Source organism: Pongo pygmaeus, chromosome 21 (assembly GCF_028885625.2).
Source record: "Pongo pygmaeus isolate AG05252 chromosome 21, NHGRI_mPonPyg2-v2.0_pri, whole genome shotgun sequence".
Classification (NCBI taxonomy): Eukaryota; Metazoa; Chordata; class Mammalia; order Primates; family Hominidae; genus Pongo; species Pongo pygmaeus.
The window spans coordinates 4,893,886-4,914,386 of record NC_072394.2 but is presented as its reverse complement, the minus strand read 5'-3'; the positions used below and the strand labels follow the sequence as shown (position 1 = coordinate 4,914,386).

Sequence of the window (20,501 nt, the reverse complement as noted above, 5' to 3'; positions counted from 1 at the left end):
AATTGTAAGTACAGTGTTTTCCTGAGTCCTGTGAGTCATTCTTTCACAGGGTGAACCTCAAGGGGGTGCATCCTGGGAGGTCACATGGGTTCTTGCCTTCGTGCAGGAAGGAAATCAAAAGTGAGGTGACAGAGTAAAGTGAAAGCAAGTTTACTAAGAAAGTAAAGGAATAGGCTGGGCAAGGTGGCTCACACCTGTAATCCCAGCACTTTGGGAGGCCGAGGCAGGTGGATCACGAGGTCAGGAGGTCGAGACCAGCCTGATCAACATGGTGAAACCCCATCTCTACTAAAAAGGCAAAAATTAGCTGGGGGTGGTGGCACACACCAGTCGTCCCAGCTACTCGGGACGCTGAGGCAGGAGAATTGCTTGAACTGGGGAGGCGGAGGTTGCAGTGACTGCATTCCAGCCTGGGAAACAGAGTGAGACTCCATCTCAAAAAAAAAAAAAAAAAAAATCAGAAAGTCTTATGGGGGCAAAAACCAGTTACTGCATTGTGAGGGCTCAGTTGGCAATGTATTCCTGTTTAGTTTCTCCCTCTTGATTCCCTGATCCCCTGTTCCCCTCCAAACCACTCCTGCTTCCTGGAATTATTTCCCAAATAAACTACCTATGTGTTCTCAGGCTCTGCTTTCCAAAGAAACCAGGCCACAATAAGATATGGCTAACCTCAGCCAGAGGGATATTGATGTCACCTTAATGACAAAATGGTACAGAGACGAATGGGTTCTTGCTAAGTTTACTGCTCCTGTACTTTGACTTGTGGTGAAAGAAAATATGTTGAAACTAATTAAAATAGTTTCACATCATGAAATTTTTTGAAATAAATGACCTCAAGCTAATAACATCTGAAAAATGAATAATAGGACAATTGAAAAATTAACAATGAAGAGTGTTCTTTAGAATTTACGGAAAAATTAATATGAAGGGATTCAGAGTAGATAAGATATCCTTTTATGTGAATTTAAAATGTATTTTATTTTACTGCAGAAGAATTTAGAATAAAAACCTTTGATAAGTTGTCATCTGGCTAAGGAAGGCCAGTGGCCACATCATGCTGATATTTGCATCCTCACCATTTGGTGCCTGGAACATAATAGATATTTTAAAAATGTGTGTTGAATGAATAGAATCTTAAAATTGGTGGTTAGGCATTGTAATGGGTTGCATCGTGGCCATGAAAAACATGTCCAAGTTCCAACTTCAGATACTTGTGAGTGTGAATGTGATCTTATTTGGAAAAAGAGTCTTTGTCGGTGTAATTAAGCAAAGAATCTCAAGATTAAACCATCCTGGATTAACCAGGTGGGCCCCAAATCCAATGACAAATGTGCTAAAAAGAAGAGAAGAAGCAAACATAGGGGAGGACCATGTGAAGATGGAGGCAGAGATTGGAGTTGTGTAGCTGCAAGCCAAGGGATGCCTGGAGACATCAGAAACTAGAAGAGAGCTTTTCACAAGATGGTGCCAAAGATGAAGAAGGAAGCTTCCATCCCTCCTAAAGCCAAGGCCAAAGCAAAGTCTTTGAAGGCCAAGAAGGCAGTGTTGAAAGGTGTCCACAGCCACACACACACACACACACACACACATAAAGAAAATCTGCACGACACCCACCCACCAAGACACTGTGACTTCAGAGGCAGCCTAAATATCCCGAAAGAGCACCCCCAGGAGAAACAAGCTTGGCTGCTATGTCATCAAGTTTCTGCTGACCACTGAGTCTCCCATGAAGAAGACAGAAGACAACACCACACCTGTGTTCATTGTGGATGTTAAAGCCAACAAGCACCAGATCAAAGAGGCTGTGAAAAAGCTCTGTGACATTGATGTGGCCAAGGTCAACACCCTGGTTAGGCATGATAGAGAGAAGAAGGCATATATTCTTCTGGCTCCTGATTATGATGCTTTGGATGTTGCCAACAAAGTTGGGATCATCTAAACTGAGTCTGGCTGGCTAATTCTAAATATATATATCTTTTCACCAGAAAAAAGAAACTAGAAGAGATAAGGAAAAATTCTCCCCTACAGCCTTGGAGGGAGTGTGGCCTTGCTAACACCTTGATTTCAGATTTACAAACTCTAGAACCACGAGAGAATAAATTTCTGTTGTTTAAAGCCACCAAGTTTTTGGTAGTTTGTTATGGCAGCCCTAGGAAACTGATACAAAGGTATGAAAAAAAATATGGCAAAAGCTAATGGAACATAAACAATGATTTCAACCATAAAAACATTCAACAAATATTTATCAAACATTTACTATATGCCACGGACTTCTCTAGGGAAACAGCAGTGAGCAAAATATATGGAGGCCTGTGCACTCACAGTGCTTGCATTCTAGCAATATTCTGGTCAGAGAAGCCAGCTTATTTGAAATCTTTACTCTTAACCAAGGTGTGTTTATGTCTGTACCTACATCAGGACCAACTTTACACAACTAGCGGTAAAGAATTTAGAAAATAAAGATTACATAACAACAAAGAAGCACTTACTCACCACAGAGGACTCAAGCTCCAAGTTCCCAGATGGGATATATTATTTTTTAACAAGGATAACAGAAGAAAGACATTCAGAGTTTTTTGACCTTCAGATTTCCAAGCAGCTCATGAGATAGATTGGAATTGTCTCCTGGGTTGCAATGGAAGGTTTATCTTCTATAAGCAAACACAAGGGCTTCTGCTAAAATGTAACAGTATTCCAGTTTGGGGAAAAATAACTCAAGGAAATTTTTCTTAAACTTGTTTTTCTACAATACTTTTTAAAAATATTATGCATCTTAAACTTTTGACAGGTGCCATTGATTATCTGCCAGAGAGGACTAGCCGGTAGCTAGACAAATGATCATACAACAAACCAATATTAAGGGATAGGTTTGATTCAGAAACCTATGAATCAAATGTGTGTGTGTGTGTGTATTTGGATTTGTACACTTGCGATCATGACACTATTGCCTTTCATGCTGTGTAAATTTAATTAAATATAATGACCCTAATCAATATAAACTTAAAATAACCAAACATAATTTTGTGTTAAAGTGTTATCTGTGTGATTGGAATACAACATAACAGTACTATATTCTGCAAGAAGCACTTTGGCTTCCATTGGCTCTAATACTAGAACAATTCTGAGGCCTGCTTGGTTAGCATCAATCAGCAAGCAGAGCAAAGCTCAGAAACGCTGGACAGAGAAAGCATAAGATCAAATCTGAGAGAACACTTAAAGATGAATCTGAAAACTTCTTTACATTTTAATATTAATATGTCAGGGTTAAATCATAAATGTATTTCATGTATGCAGGTTCAACTTGGCAAAAATAAATAAATAAACAACCTTTTAAATTTTAAATTGCAACTGCTAATCCACTAATTGAGAGTGAGTCCTGTGGTCAATGTGAGATAGGAAACTTCGTACCCTCAGCCTCCTCAGTCTCTGAATGCCTCTTGTGTGTGTGTGTGTGTGTGTGTGTGTGTCTGTGTGTCTGTGTAGCTAAGTTAAATATAATTCTTATATTTAAAATTATGTAATTTTTCATAGAACATGTCCTCTGATTCTAAGCCAACTATTCTCCCTAGCTTTTAACCAGACCTTTCACTGTGTTCAACATCTTGAAAGGGATACAGACTGTGTTTTAGGGGTAATTTGAGGGGTTTTTCAAAAGTAAATTGGCTCTGGAATTTCTGTCTCATATAGAATCTAAATGAGAACTAGAGAGAGAGAGAGAGAGAAAGAGACTCTGTTGAACATTATATGACACAGCCAAGAATATGAAAAATGATGACAGTCGCCCCAGCAAACAGCTTGACTGCAATCTCGTGAGACACCCTGAGCCAAAACTATGCAGCTAAGCTGCTTCTGAGAAACTCTGAGAAAATAAATGTGTGTTGTTTTAAGCTGATGAATTTCAGAGTAATTTGTTATGCGACAATAGATCACTAATACAGTGTCATAGATTTGAAGAAGAAAATGTAGAGTCTTTGCCTTTCTATATTTTGAAATCAAGATGAAAGAAATACGTGCAAAAAAAAAAAACCCTATAAAACAATGTGAGAAATGCCATAATAGGAGCAAGTCATTAATGAGCCAAATAGTATTTAGGAGAAAAAAAATGGTTACTTCATTTCTGATCACTAGAGGACTACATTATACTCCACTAAACAAAGAATAATCTGCTTTCAGCAAAAAGTTTCCTAGTTTTGGGAAGTCCAAAAGGACTATTGCCAAGGGAAATCCAGGTTATACTAGTAAGAAATGGCGGAGGAGAGGAAGAGCTGAGAAGCACACAGGAGGGCCACTGACACTTATTGATTACTTATGTCTCATGTACTTTATCCACATTTTCTTATTTGATCTTCACACCAATTGTATGAGTTAGATCTAATTTTCTTTATCTTATAGATGAACGCTATCTATACCAAGGAATGAAAGCTTTTTTTTTTGGAATATTCTATAGCATTTGGCAAATTTGATCACCAAGACTATGCTGAAAGTCAGACTCTCTGGCCTGTAATAGATGGTGACCTGAATTTTATTACTAGTCAACTGCCATCAGAGAGCTATGACAATTTCGTAGGGGTTGGGCAGCTATTTCAAGAAGGGTCAGGAATTAAACAATGAGCAAAAGTAACGTAATCAATAGGTTTTTCTTTCAGCCCATTTCTCTTAACTTTATAGGTGAATAATACTTTCCAATCTTATTTAACTCTCCTGAAGTACTCCAAGTGGATATGTTCACTGTAATCTTTACCTTGACAGTTATGATTATGTCCAAATTTTTAAATCACTTGAATAATTAAGAATAAGCACCAGACATTTGCCTTCCAAGAAAAAATTATCAATGGCTTAAATTTCTTTGAGAATATGCACTACAGCATCACTCTTATTGCTAATGATTTATAATTCTGTAAAATTAGACTTGTAAAACAGAAATGAAAGGAAAATGGTTATTACCAGGTGAGGAACAGTTAGAAGTTGGCCTAGATAATTGTATTGCTAAAGAGCCACTTACTTCTTGTTTTAGTCTGTTTCATGCTGCTTTAACAGATTACTGCAGATTGGGTAATTTATAATAAACATAAATTTATTGGCTCACACTTCTAGAGGCTGAGAAGCCCAACGTGAAGATTCCAGCATCTGGCGAGGACTTTCTTTCAGTGTTAAAACATGGCAAAAACCATCATATGGTAGAAGGGCAAAGAGATCAAGAGGGCCGAACTTGCCCTTTATGTCAACAGTAATCCCACCTATGAAAGCAGAGCCTCATGGCCTAAGCGCCTTTTAAAGGTCCCACCCTTAATACCATTACAATTAAATTTCAATCTTACTTTTGCAGGGGACAAACATTCAAACCACAGCACTTCTGTACCTTGAGAAGTGCTGAAAGGTTACTCCTCAAATGATTTCTTTATTGTTTTGTTAAAATACTTATAATACCTGTGATCAGAGTCACTGCTTTTGTAGTTTTGCAAGGTTTGATCCTTTAATGGCCATGAGAAAGACTACATGATCAAAAAACAAAACAAATACAACAGCAACAACAAAACACAGACCCAGGAACTTTCAGTATGACTTTGTGTAAGTAAGTCTCTTTCTTTTTCTCCTCCTGAGATCTATACAAAATCTTCAAGGAGAATGAAAAAACACACTTCAGAGATGCCATCTTTAGTAAAAAGTAGGAGACAAATATGATTCACAGACTGTAAAATATAAAAGCAACAGAGAGGAAGAGCAGTTGAGAAAAGTAAAAGAGAAAGGGAAGGATAAAGGCAAAAGGTTAGTGAAAGAACCCAGAAAAAACAGATTTCAGAAAGCACTGTAAGAATACACTGGCTAAAGGTGACAGAGCCATCCTGAAGTGACTATGGACAATATAGAAATTTTACAATACTACAAATCGGAGTGAAGAAAGTAGGAGTTAAAATAAGTCTGCTGATTTAAATGACATCATTAAAAGCTGACTAATGAAGTGATAGGCATACACACATTTTTAATAATACAAAGGTAACAATAAGAAAGATAATGTTATTGATTTAAATTGGGTGGTGGGGAGGAGAGGAAGGGAATGGGGAAGAAGGAGAAAACACTATTTTTATTTCTTATAACAGGGAACTATTACGTGCTGACAATATGCATTAATAAAAATAACCATCAAAACAGAACTACAGACCTCCTCAAATCTTAGAACTATACACAGAAAGCAAACCAAAGAAAACAGACTGCATGAAGTCTTTAAAATATTAAAGACTTTAATATATAAAAACAGAAAATGTGAAACAATATGACAGAACAGAGACCAAACATATGTCAGCTCAATAAATATAAATGGATTTAGCTTACATTTTAAAGGAGAATAAGTTTAAATTAGGTTGGAATTTAAGCAATTGTAAACCCTATGCCATATATGAGGGACACATGTTAGAAAAGTGATTTAGGATGGTCAAAAATTGAAGGATGAGCAAAACTGTATTAGGAATGGCAAATTTTTGAAAACCCAGGAATCATGGTCATAATATCTGAAAAGATGTAATTCAGTCCTAAAAGCTGAAGGTGCTTCATAATTTTGGAATGTGTAAAGCATATAAAAATATATCAGTTTTTTGGGAGGCCGAGGCTGGTGGATCACCTGAGGTCAGGAGTTCGAGACCAGCCTGGCCAAATGGCGAAACCCTGTCTCTACTAAAAATACAAAAATTAGCTGGGCGTAGTGGCGGGCGCCTGTAATCCCAGCTACTCAGATGCTGAGGCAGGGAGAACAGCTTGAACCCGGGAGACGGAGGTGGCAGCGAGCCAAGATTTCGCCATTACACTCCAGCCTGGGCAACAGAGCAATCAAATAACATGGCAACAAAAAATCATAAGATGGAAACTATAGAATAATAGAGGACTTCAAATCAACTCTTTTATTCTAAAATATTTTATTATTCTATTTTATTCTATAATAGTTTGAGTGGATGAAAAATAAGAAATGATATGAAAGGTCTAAATAACATAATTTTAAAGTAAAATTGATTATATATATATACACATAAACATACACACACATATGTGTGTGTATATATAATATATATATGTGTTTATTAGAGCATATGCATTCTTTCCAAGTGCCCACCAACACATACAAAATAGGGTACAAAGAAAACCTCAATAAATTCCAAAAAGTAGAGATACTTTTTGTCTTGAATGAGTGAATGACTGTTTCGTGACCACTTACTGTGTTTTATTTTGGATTCTGCCAGAGAACAGACTCTGACACAAAGATTTGAATGTAATTTAGGAGCTGAAAATTTGGGGCTTATTTAGAAGATAAAGGCAACTGGAATTGAGGGTTACATGAGACAGAGAAAGGGAAAGGAGCCAATGATATGTACCTTGTCAAGTCAGCTGCTGTTAGGGATGGCTGGAGCTCAGTTCTGCTGGGAATACTCTGAAAGCTAGTGTAGAATATTCTACCTGAGGGTTAAAGAAACTGAGACATTTATACGCCAAACAGCAGAGGGGGATCCAGGGGACAGTGAAAGACCTTAGGGAAGGAAATGCGAGGGCTGGCTGTTGAAAGTTTGACTGATGTGCACTGAAGAGGAGTCAGGGGTTACAAGGTGGGGCACCAACAGCATCTGAACTTCAATGTGTGCAAATACAGCATTCAACAACGGGGGAGAGCTGGATAAAAGCAAAGTCAGATAAAGATAAAGTCAGAATGGACAAGTTATTCTGGGCACCCAGGTTAGGTTAAGCAGAAGTCTAAAATCAGAAGCCTTCTTCCAAAGCTTTCTTCTGTTGTTTTTCTATTTTCTTAGTTCTTTCATTAAGGGCTTTTCCTATGAGTTTTCCTTACAGGGAACCCCCTCTGCCAGTTGGTGTGTAAATGCCTCAGTTCGTTCCTCTATGTAAGGCTGTACAATTCTTCAATATTTAGGAATTAAAAAAAAAATCTAACACTTTTTGTTAGAATTGTTTGCATAATCTTTCCTCGTTTGGGTAGCATTAGATGTAGAATTAACATTGGTTCCCATTCTATGCTTGTTCTTCCTGGCTTTCCTTCTATTTTGCTGCTGCTGTTTTTAAAGAGATTTGCATTGATTTTGTGATGTGGCTGGTGGGTGCCAGGAGGAACTTAACTGGAAAGGAACTGTGAACAATTTGGCGATGTGGGGACTGTAAAGCCAGGGGTAAAAATGTAAAAATATTTAGTGTACAACACGGCGTGGGCAACAACCAATCACCATGTGAACCCTGGACTAGATACTGACTTTCTGCTCTATGCCAGAATTACCCTTTAGTAGGTGACTGATCCTGGGGGTTCTAGAGGGAGAGGCTGGGATTACTGGGATAACCTGAGGATTATATGAGTGGCTCAGAGCCATGGCTAGTTACCAAATGGTGCTTAAGTATTACATATTTTAACAAGATGTGAATACTTGCTGAATCTCAGCCCTGTGTATAACCTAGATAAAACTTTGTCAGAATTTGCTTCTTTCTTCCAGGTGCAGTGGTATGTGCTTATGTCTCAGGATCCTTGGAGTGTCACTTCACCAGCTAGGAACATCTGTGGCCAATGGCACTTTTGCCTGAGTTTTGCTCGGGCCCACTGGACTTGTTCCACCCACTTGGCCTGGCAGGCTGCACTCGGCTTTTGCTACTAGCCTGGATCCCACACCTGCCAAGGGTGAGCCAGGCATGGACCAGTGAGGGGGTGCAATAATGAGTGAGCCTGGGGTCCAGCCACTGTGCACAGCCAGGCACACTGGCTGTGGCGGGGCAGGCAGCTCCAGGCATTGGCATGGGTGCTGGCTTCCTGCTGTGGCTGAACTAGGCATACCACAAGTGGTTTCCACTGCAGACACTGGGGAACATGTTGGTGCCCAGAAGCTTGGAGACACCAGGAATGGCAGAGCCCTAAATCGGATTTCATAGCCCTGGTTCTGGGAGCTCTTAGTCTGGGCTTCCAGAAGGGCGGCAGCTCTTCTCTCATCTCTTTCTCCTTGCCATGACGTGGTGAGCAGTGGGGGCATGTTTCAGCTCTGTTTGTGTTACAGCTCCTCCAGCCCCACCATTCTGTGGGTCTCAAGTTCTTGTCCCACATCCAGGAAGAATGAGATACGAGGACAACCGGAAGGTGAGCAAGGGGTGCTTTACTGTGCAACAGTACAGTGCTCAGGAGACCTTAAGTGGGTCGCTCCTTTCTGCAGGCAGGTAGTCCTGACAAGTGTGCAGCTCTCAGCAGAAAGGAGACTCAGAGTGGGTAGATCCTATCTGCATCCAGGTCATCTGGATATCTACCCAAGTCTGGCTGAGTCTGGGGTTTTTATGTGCTTCAGAAGGGAGGAAGTGCATGCTGATTGGTCCATGGGAGGTGATGGGCAGGCCTGGAGAAAGCACCATAAGTTCTCACTCTGGTCCAAGGAACTGGCAGCCCCGCCCCTAGTCTTCAGGCTGTCCCTGGCTTGAAGGCAGGGCTTCACCAGGGTCCTGCCCCTTTCCACCCAGGAGGCTCTCTGCCTCCTACCACCATCAACCTACCATCTATGGCACCCACAGCACCCAGGCTGTTCATGCAGAGGGGTGCCTGCAGGCCCATGCCAAGCTGCCCTCAGTTCCCCCTCACTCTCTCCTGTGCTCACTAGTACTCAAAGTCCAGAGGGGACTGAAGGGGCAGGGGGCTGGCATGTCAGTGCCACCCCAAGAACACATAGACCTGGCCAAGTTGAGACAGTGACCAGTCTCAGCCACAACTTTGCTGTGAAATAGAAGCAGGTGCTGGGAGCCAGGAGAAGGAGGCCAGGCAGTAGGATCAGGCACTTTCAAGCCTGCGGGGCAGGGGGGCTTCGCAGGTCCACACCCTCTCCAGAGCACAGGGATGCCCAGGTCTGCAGCCATAGTTGGGCGGCTGCAGCTATGCCCAGGAGTGTGGGGTTCCCACCCCACCAGCTTGGAAGGGGATGGGGCTCCTGCCTGTTCCCAACTCCTGCTGGCTCTGTGGAGCATGCAGCCCTGGCTGCACCTCCCTCGCTGCAGCAGGCATCTTTGCAGCAGTGGCTCCAGATAGGCTGCTGCTGCCATCATTATAGTCACAGTTCCTTAGAAGGCTGAGGCAGGAGGACAGCCTTCAGCACAGGAGTCTGAGGCCAGTGTGGGCAACACAGCAAGACCCTGTCTCAATGCAATAATAATAATAATAAATTTACTCCTGTGAATTGGGCTTAATATGACATTTTGCCTACCTCTGCTTTTCAGTTGGGGGCTAAGGAGTCTACAAAATCCCCCCAAATGTCTATAATTCATATTGGTCATGTCTAGTGACTGCGGGAAATACATAACCTCTGAAGAGGTAACATGGACAAGATTAGTCTAGACTGGTATTTTGAAACTCTTGCTCCAATAACATTTCTAAACATTAACTTACAAATGAAGAATTTAGTGTTTCTCTTTCAATTGATACTGAAGGAGAGTCTGAGGATCTCTAGTGCTGTTAAGCTAGTTTCATTGTAACATGTGGCTGCAATGCACAAATTTTCAGTCATATATTCATGGGATTTAAATTATTTCAGATGTGCCTTTTCCCTGAAGACATTCTTCTGATTTCAATCTCATGCTTTTTTTTTATTAATATTGCTGTTAAGAAAAAATATTACCCAAAGCTTATACGTAAGGTAAAAAAAAAACAAAAGGAAATTTTGTTTCCATTGTTAGACAATGCCCTGTTCCCAGATCAAAAATTGGCACATGATATAGTTTGGGTGCCCCCTCCAAATCTTATGTTGATGTGTAATGCCCAGTGTTGGAAGTGAGTCCTGGGGAAAGGTGCTCAGGTCATGGGGGAAGATTCCTCATGGCTTCGTGCTCTGCTCACAATAGTGAGTGACTTCTTTTAAGATCTGATTGTTTGAAAGTATGTGGCACCTCCTTCTTACCCCTTGCTCCTGCTCTTGCCATATGATGTGCCTGCTACCACTTTGCCTTCCACTGTGAGTGAAAGCTCCCTCGGTCCTCCCCAGAAGCCAAGCAGAGCCTGTCGATATACTTGTACAGCCTGCAAAACTGTGAGCCAATTAAACCTATTTTCTTTGTAAATTACCCAGTCTCAGGTATTTCTTTATAGCAAAACAAGGATGTCCTAACACATCAAGATTTTTGTTATATTTTGTTTTCTGTAAAGAGGCCAGATAGTATTTTAGACTGTGTGGGCCATCCAGTCTCTGTCACAACTATTCGACTCTGCAGCAAAAGCAGCTATTTAAAACATGTAAACAAATATGTGAGGCTGGGTTCCAATAAAACTTTATTTACAAAACAGATGGTGAGCTAGTTTTGACCCAGAGTCTAAGCAAGGCTCTGATTGGATGACTTCTGCCCTAGGGTGACATGATATATAAGTTTGTTTGATTTACCATTTACTGTTCATTACCATTTACAATTTACAACTCTATAGTATTGCTTTACTGGAAACTGATAAGGCATAAATAATTTTCGACCAATATTATGCAATAATTTCTGTACAGAAACAGTGGGGATTATTTTTGCCTGGTGGTGATACACACAAATTTCCTTGGGTAGAAAAGATAACCTCAAAGGATATAGTTGTATTGCTGGTAGAACAATAACAGTTTTGCGTCTAACTTTGTGATTTATTGCAGAATTCTTTTCTTTCATTGACTATATAATTGTCAGTCCTTGTATCCTACAAGTTTGAACCCACAAGTTGGTTTGAACCAAGTTTGTTGGTTCAAAAAAACCGTTAACTCATTATTAAGTCCAATAAAACTTTGATTTCTATTCATTATAAATTTAATTGAGAATTATATAATTTTAAACATTTTGAAAATTACATTTTGGGTATTGTCTGTTAAGATATTTGCCTAGATTTGATCCCAGTGCTCTTGTCCTTCAATTTTATGAACAGGTAGGGAAAGGAAAAAGTATTTCTATTGACTTTCAAATCCAACTCAAGACTCTTAAATAATCTAACCAAGAGCTGAAAACAAGTAAAAACTATCTGAACGTGATAAAGAAGCCGTAGGTGCCTTGGAAAGAGCATTTAACTGAAATGTCAGGATGTGGCTTCAAGTTTGGCAGTAGCAGAAAGCATGTGGCATGTGTTTCTAATTCTGATACAGCGAACCTCTTGCAACATTTTCTGTTTTCTGGCAACATCTATCTCAGGATGGCAGGTGTTTTGCTCACTGGAAGTTGTCAGCACTTCTTTGATGTTACCTTTAAAACAGGAATGAAGGAACATTTCAGAGTAAGTGAAATCCATGCATTAAATGTATTTTTCCCAAAAAATAACCCTCAGGAAAATTTAAGAATTGAGATTCTTCTCTCCCGCTTTGGCTCCCAGCAGTGACTGTGTCTGCTTTTAGGAGAGGCTGAACTTTTGAAGGACGGCTGAGCTCATGCTAATCAGCAGGCAGTAGCAAACTGAAGTGGATTTTTTTTTCACATTAGACTAGATGGTGTAGTGCCAAGTGGAAAAATATTATTCAGTTTCATTTTGGATTCATGAGTTTTTTTTTCTACTGTGTGATACTTGAAAGTCAAACTGAATGTCAGAGATAAAAATGTCATGCAGATTACAGCTAGGTTCCCTGGGTTAGTTGGAGATATACACAGTTGAGACTGTTGACTGAGGTATAGAGAGGTCAGTTCAGCCCTGCTGTTCCACAGCTGCCCCCTGCTATTCCTTACTCCAAAACAGTAATTCAGTTTTTGTGTCCAGTTGAAACTCAGGTATGACTAATATTCAGCTGCGCTCCTAAAAGCTTAAAGACAGTCAGTTTATGAAAGTACTAAGGATAAAGTTTTTAGAAAAGATAGACTTATAACTCTTCTACAAATAGAAAATGGACACATATCTAAGATTTTATTTAACTCATTAATGAGGAAACAGTAAGATGTTACAACCAGTTCAAAGAACAATTTGAAGAGAAGACATACATGTAGGCTACCATAAATGTCAAAATGAATTTGAATTTCCATAATTGGTGCCAAAATGACTTGTTTGGGTAGGGGGGAATCAACTGAACCTCCACCAGATTCACTTGTATATTTGTGGAGGTTCAATTCAATCCCAATGCTATGGTCTTTCAATTTTATGAACAGGTAGGGAAAGGAAAAAGTGTTTCTTTTGACTTTAAAAACCAACTCAAGACTCTTAAATAATCTAACCAAGAGCTGAAAACAAGTAAAAACTATCTGAATGTGATAAAGAAGCCATGGGTGCCTTAGAAAAATCGAATGTGGAGCATCATTTGCATTTCTTTTTTTTTCATAGCAGCATTATTTGTAATAGCTGAAATGTGGAAGAAACACAAATGTTCATCAACTGATAAATGGACAAACAGAAGGTGGTATGTCCACACAATGGAACACCACTCAGCCCCAAGCCATAAAAACGGATGTGTTCATTCATGCTATAGTATGGATGAGCCTGGAAAACATTATGCTGCCTCAGAAGAGCCAGACACAAAAGGCCATATGTTGCATAATTCCATTTATATGAGTTGTGTCCAGAATAGGCAAATCCACAGAGGCAGAAAGTAGATCAGTGGTTGAGAAAGGCTGAGAGGAAGGTGGAAAGGAGGGTGACTGTTAATGGAGATGAAGTTTCTTTTGGAGTGATGAAAATGTTCTGAAATTAGTGTTGATTGCATAATTCTGAATCATTTGCATTTTTCAGTTGCAGAATTGTAAAGAACTCAAATAAAATAAAAGGTATAGAGACTCCAAAGTATCAGGTAACCTGGAAGGGTATATTAGACAATGCCTATATTTTAATTTAAAACATACAGTAATTTTTTTGGTGTATTTTAGTCCTTTGCAATTTTTCTCTACAAAAGAAAACTCAACTAAAATTATGTTTGTATCTCTAGGGTTATATAAAACAGAAAAGGCAATAGTGTTCTTCTCCTGCATCTGTTTGCCAAAAACAACATAATAGAACAACAGATGGACTAAGTAGCAGACACTTGAAAGCTAGAGAAATCAAATGGAAGAAAAAGTAAACTTTATTCTTTGCTTAATCATTGCCCTTACAGCATTTTACTTTGTGTTTCACATTGTGGAAAATTTTAAGAGAAAAATACTAAATGGACTGAGCTGTCTTAAGCTCCCTGTTTTCATTTTACAACTTTTCAACATTTTGGAATGTCAGAAAAAGCAATATAAATCTAAAGCCTTAGAGAATAATGTGGAAATCTTGTGACAATTTTTCATGGAAGGAAGAGGCGACAGCACAATGGATTCCACATGGCATACCTTTCTAATAACCCTTCTTATATACCATCCCCCCGAAATGTTCCACTCCTAATAGCTCTTCCTGAATCTTTTCTCTCTCACGTACTCTCCAAAGTTTCCAGTTGTGCTAGCTCTTCTGTTTCTCCCGTCTTTTCTCTTTTTGTGCTCATGAAGATTAATTGCACCTTCTCAGTTCTTCAAGTCTTCTCTCCTTCCACAACAACACCCTGATAAACAAACCAAACAAATACTATTTCTTTTACCCTTAGGAAGAAATGGAGAGGGTGATCACAAAAACTTGTAATTTGGTATTTTCCTCCACACCCCACTTTATTTTTAACCTAAAGATTAAATACGTTTGCTATATACCTTGGAATATAAATAGCTGCCACACTGTAATTTTGAATAAGTACACCATAAATGATAGCAATTTTATTAAACTTGGGTAAAAAAGTATTTCTATACTTCATCTAAATGTCAACTGGGTTCCTCCCAATACTTCCAAAATTCAGGTAGGCAAAGGGCTGTATTAGTTTGCTGTGGCTGCCATAGCAGAATACCATTGACTCTGTGGCTTACAACAGAAATTAATTTTCTCACAATTCTGGAAGCTTGGAAGCATAAGATCAAGGTGTTGGCAGGTTGGTTTCTTCTGAGGCCTCTCTCTTTGGCTTGGAGATGGCCATCTCCTCCCTGTGTATGTCTAAATTACCATTATAGGTAATTTGTTTAGTTTAATGTTTATGATTCTTATGGAGAAAATAAACATAATGCACACATTTAAAGTGTTCTTCATTTATCTTTGCATTAGTGCCTAAAATACATATTTCTCTTTCAAGATGGCATTTAAAAATTATTCTAATACAATAGCAGCAAAAATACAATTCTGCAATTATAAAAGAGCTCAACTGGAATCCACAATTAAGCTATTCTTATGTTTAGAATTGTGATTCTGAGGCCAGGCATGGTGGCTCATGCCTGTAATCCCAGCACTTTGGGAGGCTGAGCCAGATGGATCACTTGAGTTCAGGAGTTCAAGACCAGCTTGACTAACATGGTGAAACCCTGCCTCTACTAAAAATACAAAATCAGCTGGGCGTGGTAGCGCATGTCTATAATCTTAGCTACTTGGGAGACTGAGACAGGAGAATCACTTGAACCCAAGAGGTCGAAGTACAGTGAGCCCAGATCATGCCATTGCACTCCAACCTAAGCAACGAGCAAAACTCCGTCTCAAAAAAAAAAAAAAAGAAAAGAAAAAAGAAATAATTGTGATTCTGAAATAAATACCACTACTATGTAGCTCTGTTGTAAGCTAAGTTTAGTTTAGTTTATTTATTTATTTATTTATTTTTTTGAGACAAAGTCTCGCTCTCACCCAGGCTGGAGTGCAGTGGCATGATCTCAGCTTACTGCTACCTCCTCCTCCCGGGTTCAAGCAATTCTCGTGCCTCAGCCTCCAGAGTAGCTGGGATTACAGACGTGCAGCACCACATCCGGCTAATTTTTGTAATTTTAGTAGAGATGGGGTATCGCCATTTTGGCCAGGCTGGTCTCAAACTCCTGGCCTCAAGTGATCCGCCTACCTCGGCCTCCCAAAGTGCTGGGATTACAGGTGTGAGCCACTTTGCCCAGCCTAGGTTTGGTTTAAACACACACATACACAATTTCAGTTGTGGGAGGCTTTACAAGTTATACTCCAAGCACTTTTTTGAAAGAGTTCCAAAAGAGCCAACCAGTACACAAGACAGGCAAAAAAGAGTTAAGTAGGATAAATAGGACTCCTACATAACATTAAAGCATGCAATAATCTGCAGCAAACAGGGAGTACTTCAAGGTTGCCCTACTGTCTTCTTTAGAACTGATTTCATCTTAACATTTTTGAAAGGTGGACATTTTAACATCATCAAGTCCATTTAGGTGACATGTTTCTTTTGTGTTAACTTGACTTGCCTGAGTGACCTAGTTAGTGAACCAGTCATGGGTAATTTGGTCACCAAGCAAATCAAGCCTGCAAGAAAGGCAGCCAATATTCAAAATACCATATTATTGTCTGAATATATTCAATTTGTTTTCAACATAAACATGTAACCTCAATAGTGAAATGTGTAACTAATGCAAGCTCCTCCAACAAGACCAAGAGAGCATCTCTTCTTCTAAGGCTTGGGTTTTGCCCAGAATTCCCAATATAGGGAATAGCCCATACCAGGAGTCATTGCTCCCGCAACAAAGCCTTGGGCTGCCATACACATGTGGATCAGGTGAAGGGACATTTTAATATTTCCCCTGATCTTTAATTTGTTAATCCATGAGCAACAATTGCTGCAAAACCTGCTATTCCAGTGTTAATGGTGTCTCTTCAGCTTTTCAAATAGGTTTGGATTCCTGATCTTCATTATATGAAGAAAGAAAAACATCTGTGTTGGTTGACATAGTGATTGCTTGAAGAATCTTCTGAGAGCGAGAAAACCTCTCACAATCCAAATGGCTTCTCCAATCTTTATAGTTTTCAATTTTTTTCTTATTATTGAGTTTTAGGAATTCTTTGTTATATTTTGGATATAAATCGTTTGTCAGATAAGTGTTTGCAATTCTTTTCTTCCATTCTTTCATTTTTTTAACAGTGCCTTTTGCAGATAAGTTTTTAATTTTAACAAAATCTGATATAACTTTTTTTTTCTCTCATAGATTGTGCTTTTGGCATTATATCTAAAAACTCATCTTCTAATCCAATCATATAGATTTTCTCCCAGGTTTTCTTGTAGAATTTTTATAGTTTTACACTTTACATTTAGGTCTATGATCCATTTTGTGTTAATTTTTGTGAAAGGTGTAATGTCCTTATCTAGGTCCCAGGACCATTTGTTGAAGATCCTTTCTCTGCTGAATTGTCTTTGAATCTTTGTCAAAGATAAGTTGACTATATTTGTGTGGGTCTATTTCTGGACTGGTTTTAATCAATATATGTAGAAAACTTACTGTTAGGTAGCTTAATACCTACATTAGGTATTCAAATTTATTCTCTAAGAGGTAGAAAACAAGTGCCCCCAAGTCTGCTATCTCTCCGGAAGGAAAAAAAACAGGATAAAAATAAAATGCATTTAATTTCAATAAGCATGCGTGTGTATGAAAATCTACCTCAAAATAGCTAAAATGGTAAAAGATGTGTTGCTATTTTAAAGTCAGAAGAGTTGGATTTGCCTCCGGCAGCTTTAAGCTTCCAGGGTGTTATGGCTCACTAGTTTCAGGTTAGAAAATTAGAAATGCAAGCCATTCTATAGTTTCAGTGTCGGCCATTCTATCACAATTTTGTAGTACAAGGGTTTCCAGGGAGGGACCTAAGGCAGAAGGTAGGAGGGAGGGGACAAAAATTTATGGAGAAAAGAATGAAAGGTACCAAGAGAACTGGTCCAACTATCTGTCTTTATTTTTAACAGCTTTCAAAGCAAGTCATGCATGCTGAGCACTACAAAAGCACCAGGCATTTGTGGAGGGGGAAAAAAATCCTCTGGGAATGCACTGCTTGAGGGGAGAAAATGGCTTCATAAAGAAATGATGCAAACACCATACTTTGCCCTGCCAGCAACTTCTCTCTTAATTTGCAACTGCAGAATGAAATATCCACTACACCAAAGCCTCAGTCAGCTGCAAAAACAATGTATTGTAATCTGATATTTATTTTTGCTGAAATGGATCCACGGCCTTGACATTTCAGATTCTGCAGCTTTGCAAAGCACCCAGAGAGCTTTTGCTGCCCATGAGGGAGTGCAGAAGGCCGTGAAACATCTTCCCTTTTGCAATATAATTTTTCTTCAAGAACCCAAGCCAGAGTTGCATGAGTTTCCATCCAGCTTTGGGAGGGAAAAACAAAAATGAATTAATTGAGCTTACCAGACAGCCTTCAAAAAGTGTAATGTCAGCCCTTTATTATGATATAATATCAGCCAACACTTCGTTCACTTTCCCTGGGAGATACTGGACTGGAGCTGCTGATTATGGAAGAAGCACTTGGCTGTCCCAGCCCACACACTCAAGTGATTTAAATCTAGTCTCAGGAGAGACTTGACATCATAAAGGGAAATTGTATTCAGGTTTTCTAATCTATGAAAACATTACCTCAATACTGCTAAACGCAAGCCTTACCACCATTTATTTCTTTCCTTCTATCACAAAACTTCACAGAAGAGGAATCAATGCTTCACTACTTCACCACCTAACATTTCCTTAACTCTGAGATCCACTGCCATAGAAAATGCAAACAATGCTCTTCTTTTAAATGTCACCAAGGACCTCACATTCTTCAATCCAATATGTCTTTTTCAGTTGCCATGGACTTTACCATTAGACACCACTTCCCAACCTTTTTTTCCATTCTGAAGCTTTGTGTTTCCTTGCCTTTTGTGGACATAGTGCCGGAAGTTTCCTCTCTGTCTCTTTTCTGTGCATTTTCCAGGCCGTTCCTTGTGCTCATTCTCCAAGGTTCTTTATTTCAACCTCTTATTCTTTTATATTCCTTCTCTCAACAAGCCCCCATTCCCATATTCACAGCTATCATCTCCCTGATGGCTGGCACTTTAGCAGCAATCTTGAATCATGAAGTACCCTTGAGGATGAAATTCACCAGTGGAGGATGCTGAAGCAGGGCATTAGAAGAAACTTGCCAACCTCCAGATTTCTTTTATGTAGTAGAATAAGCCCTGTGTGTTTAAGCCATTCTTCCTTTGAACTTCTTATTTTATGCAACAGAATCAAATTTAACTAATACAAATAGGTATCAGCCTGCGTATTGTGGCTCATGCCTATAATCCTAGCATTTTGAGAGGCTGAGTTGCAAAGATCGCTTGAGGCCAGCAATTAGAGACCAGTGTGGGCAACATAGCAAGACCTCATCTCTACAAAAAATAAAAAGATTAGCTGGGCATGGTAGCACAGGCCTGTAGTCCTAGCTACTCAAGGAGGCTGAGGTGGGTGGATTGCTTGAGCCCAGGAGTTTGAAGTTATAGTGAGCTATGATTGTGCCACTGCACTCCATCCTGGGAGACAGAGCAAGACCCTGTCTCTTAAAGAAAAAAAAAAAAAAGAGTATAATAATGCCTTGCTCATAAAGTCAGTATGAGGTTTACAAGATACATACAGGTCATGTGTCTAGCTCAGAACCAGTCATAGCCTATGTGACCAAATTTTACAGATATTATTATAAACTCTATGCTTATATTTTAGCTGTGGTATACACCATACCACAGACCATCAACTGTGTCCTAAACAAATCTCCCCACGACCAATTCCTCCTAATCTCCTTCTTCTTTGGTTTATGACATGACTAATTTGTTTCTAATGAAGGTGTTGATTTTCCTATTCTTTCCCGTTTAATATTGAATCAGTTACTAAACCCTACTAATGTAGTCCTTTGAAGCATCTCCAATTACTTTCCTCATTTTTATATTTCCTCTGCAAACTCCCTAGTAGGGACTTTCATTATTACCTACCCAAACTATTGCAACTGTCAACTCAGTTGTTCCCCCACCCTTGTGTATCTTCCTCTTTTCCAGGTTACTCTATGGAAACCTTGAGATGAAACTTCCAAGAACCGTGCTCTAATCTTGTTACTCCTGTAACTGAAGACCTGAAAAACATATGATGGTCCACTGAGCTAGATAACTCCCTCCTCAGCCTGGCTCTTGAGACCCCAACCTATCTTCTGACCTTGATCTCTGTCTCCTTACATGCCAGTCAGTCTAGACCCTTCAATTTGCCTTCTACTTTCTTAACTCTGTTGCTTGGCTCATGTTTCACTCATCCAGAATGTTCTCTTACTCCGTCCACTTCCTACATTTCAATTTCTTAGCAAACTCACAAAGCTGCATGGAAATATTGTCATTTCAGGAAGTCCTCTTTCTAAAATGGATGTTATTTTCCCTTTACTTCAAGCATTTTGTGTCTGTCTTATGGCATTTGTGTTCTATTGCTTCACAGCAGTGATTCTCAAAATTTGGAGAGTATCAGAATCACCTGGATGAATTCTGAAAACACAGATTGCTGTGCCCCACTCCCAGGGACCCTGATTTACAAGGTCTGGCGGGGTGGAGCCTAAGAATCTGCATTTCTCATAGGATCCCAGGTGATGCTGCTGGTTTGGGGATATCACATATTGGGAACTGCTTTACAGTGATTTGGATCTAATTCTTCTTCTATATTGTAAATGTCATGAGATGGAACAATATGGCTTATTTTAACCTTTGTATTTTCTGTATCTTTCAACACACAGTAGATATTTA

The 20,501-nt window shown here is 39.4% G+C and overlaps 2 pseudogenes; one reads left to right on the top strand and one right to left on the bottom strand.

Moving 5' to 3' along the window:
• The first annotated feature begins 1,461 nt into the window (after positions 1-1,461).
• On the top strand, positions 1,462-1,939 carry LOC134738933 (large ribosomal subunit protein uL23-like; annotated as a pseudogene).
• Positions 1,940-16,382: 14,443 nt separating this feature from the next.
• LOC129021879 (HIG1 domain family member 1A, mitochondrial-like) lies at positions 16,383-16,671 on the bottom strand (annotated as a pseudogene).
• Between the last annotated feature and the right edge of the window lie 3,830 nt (positions 16,672-20,501).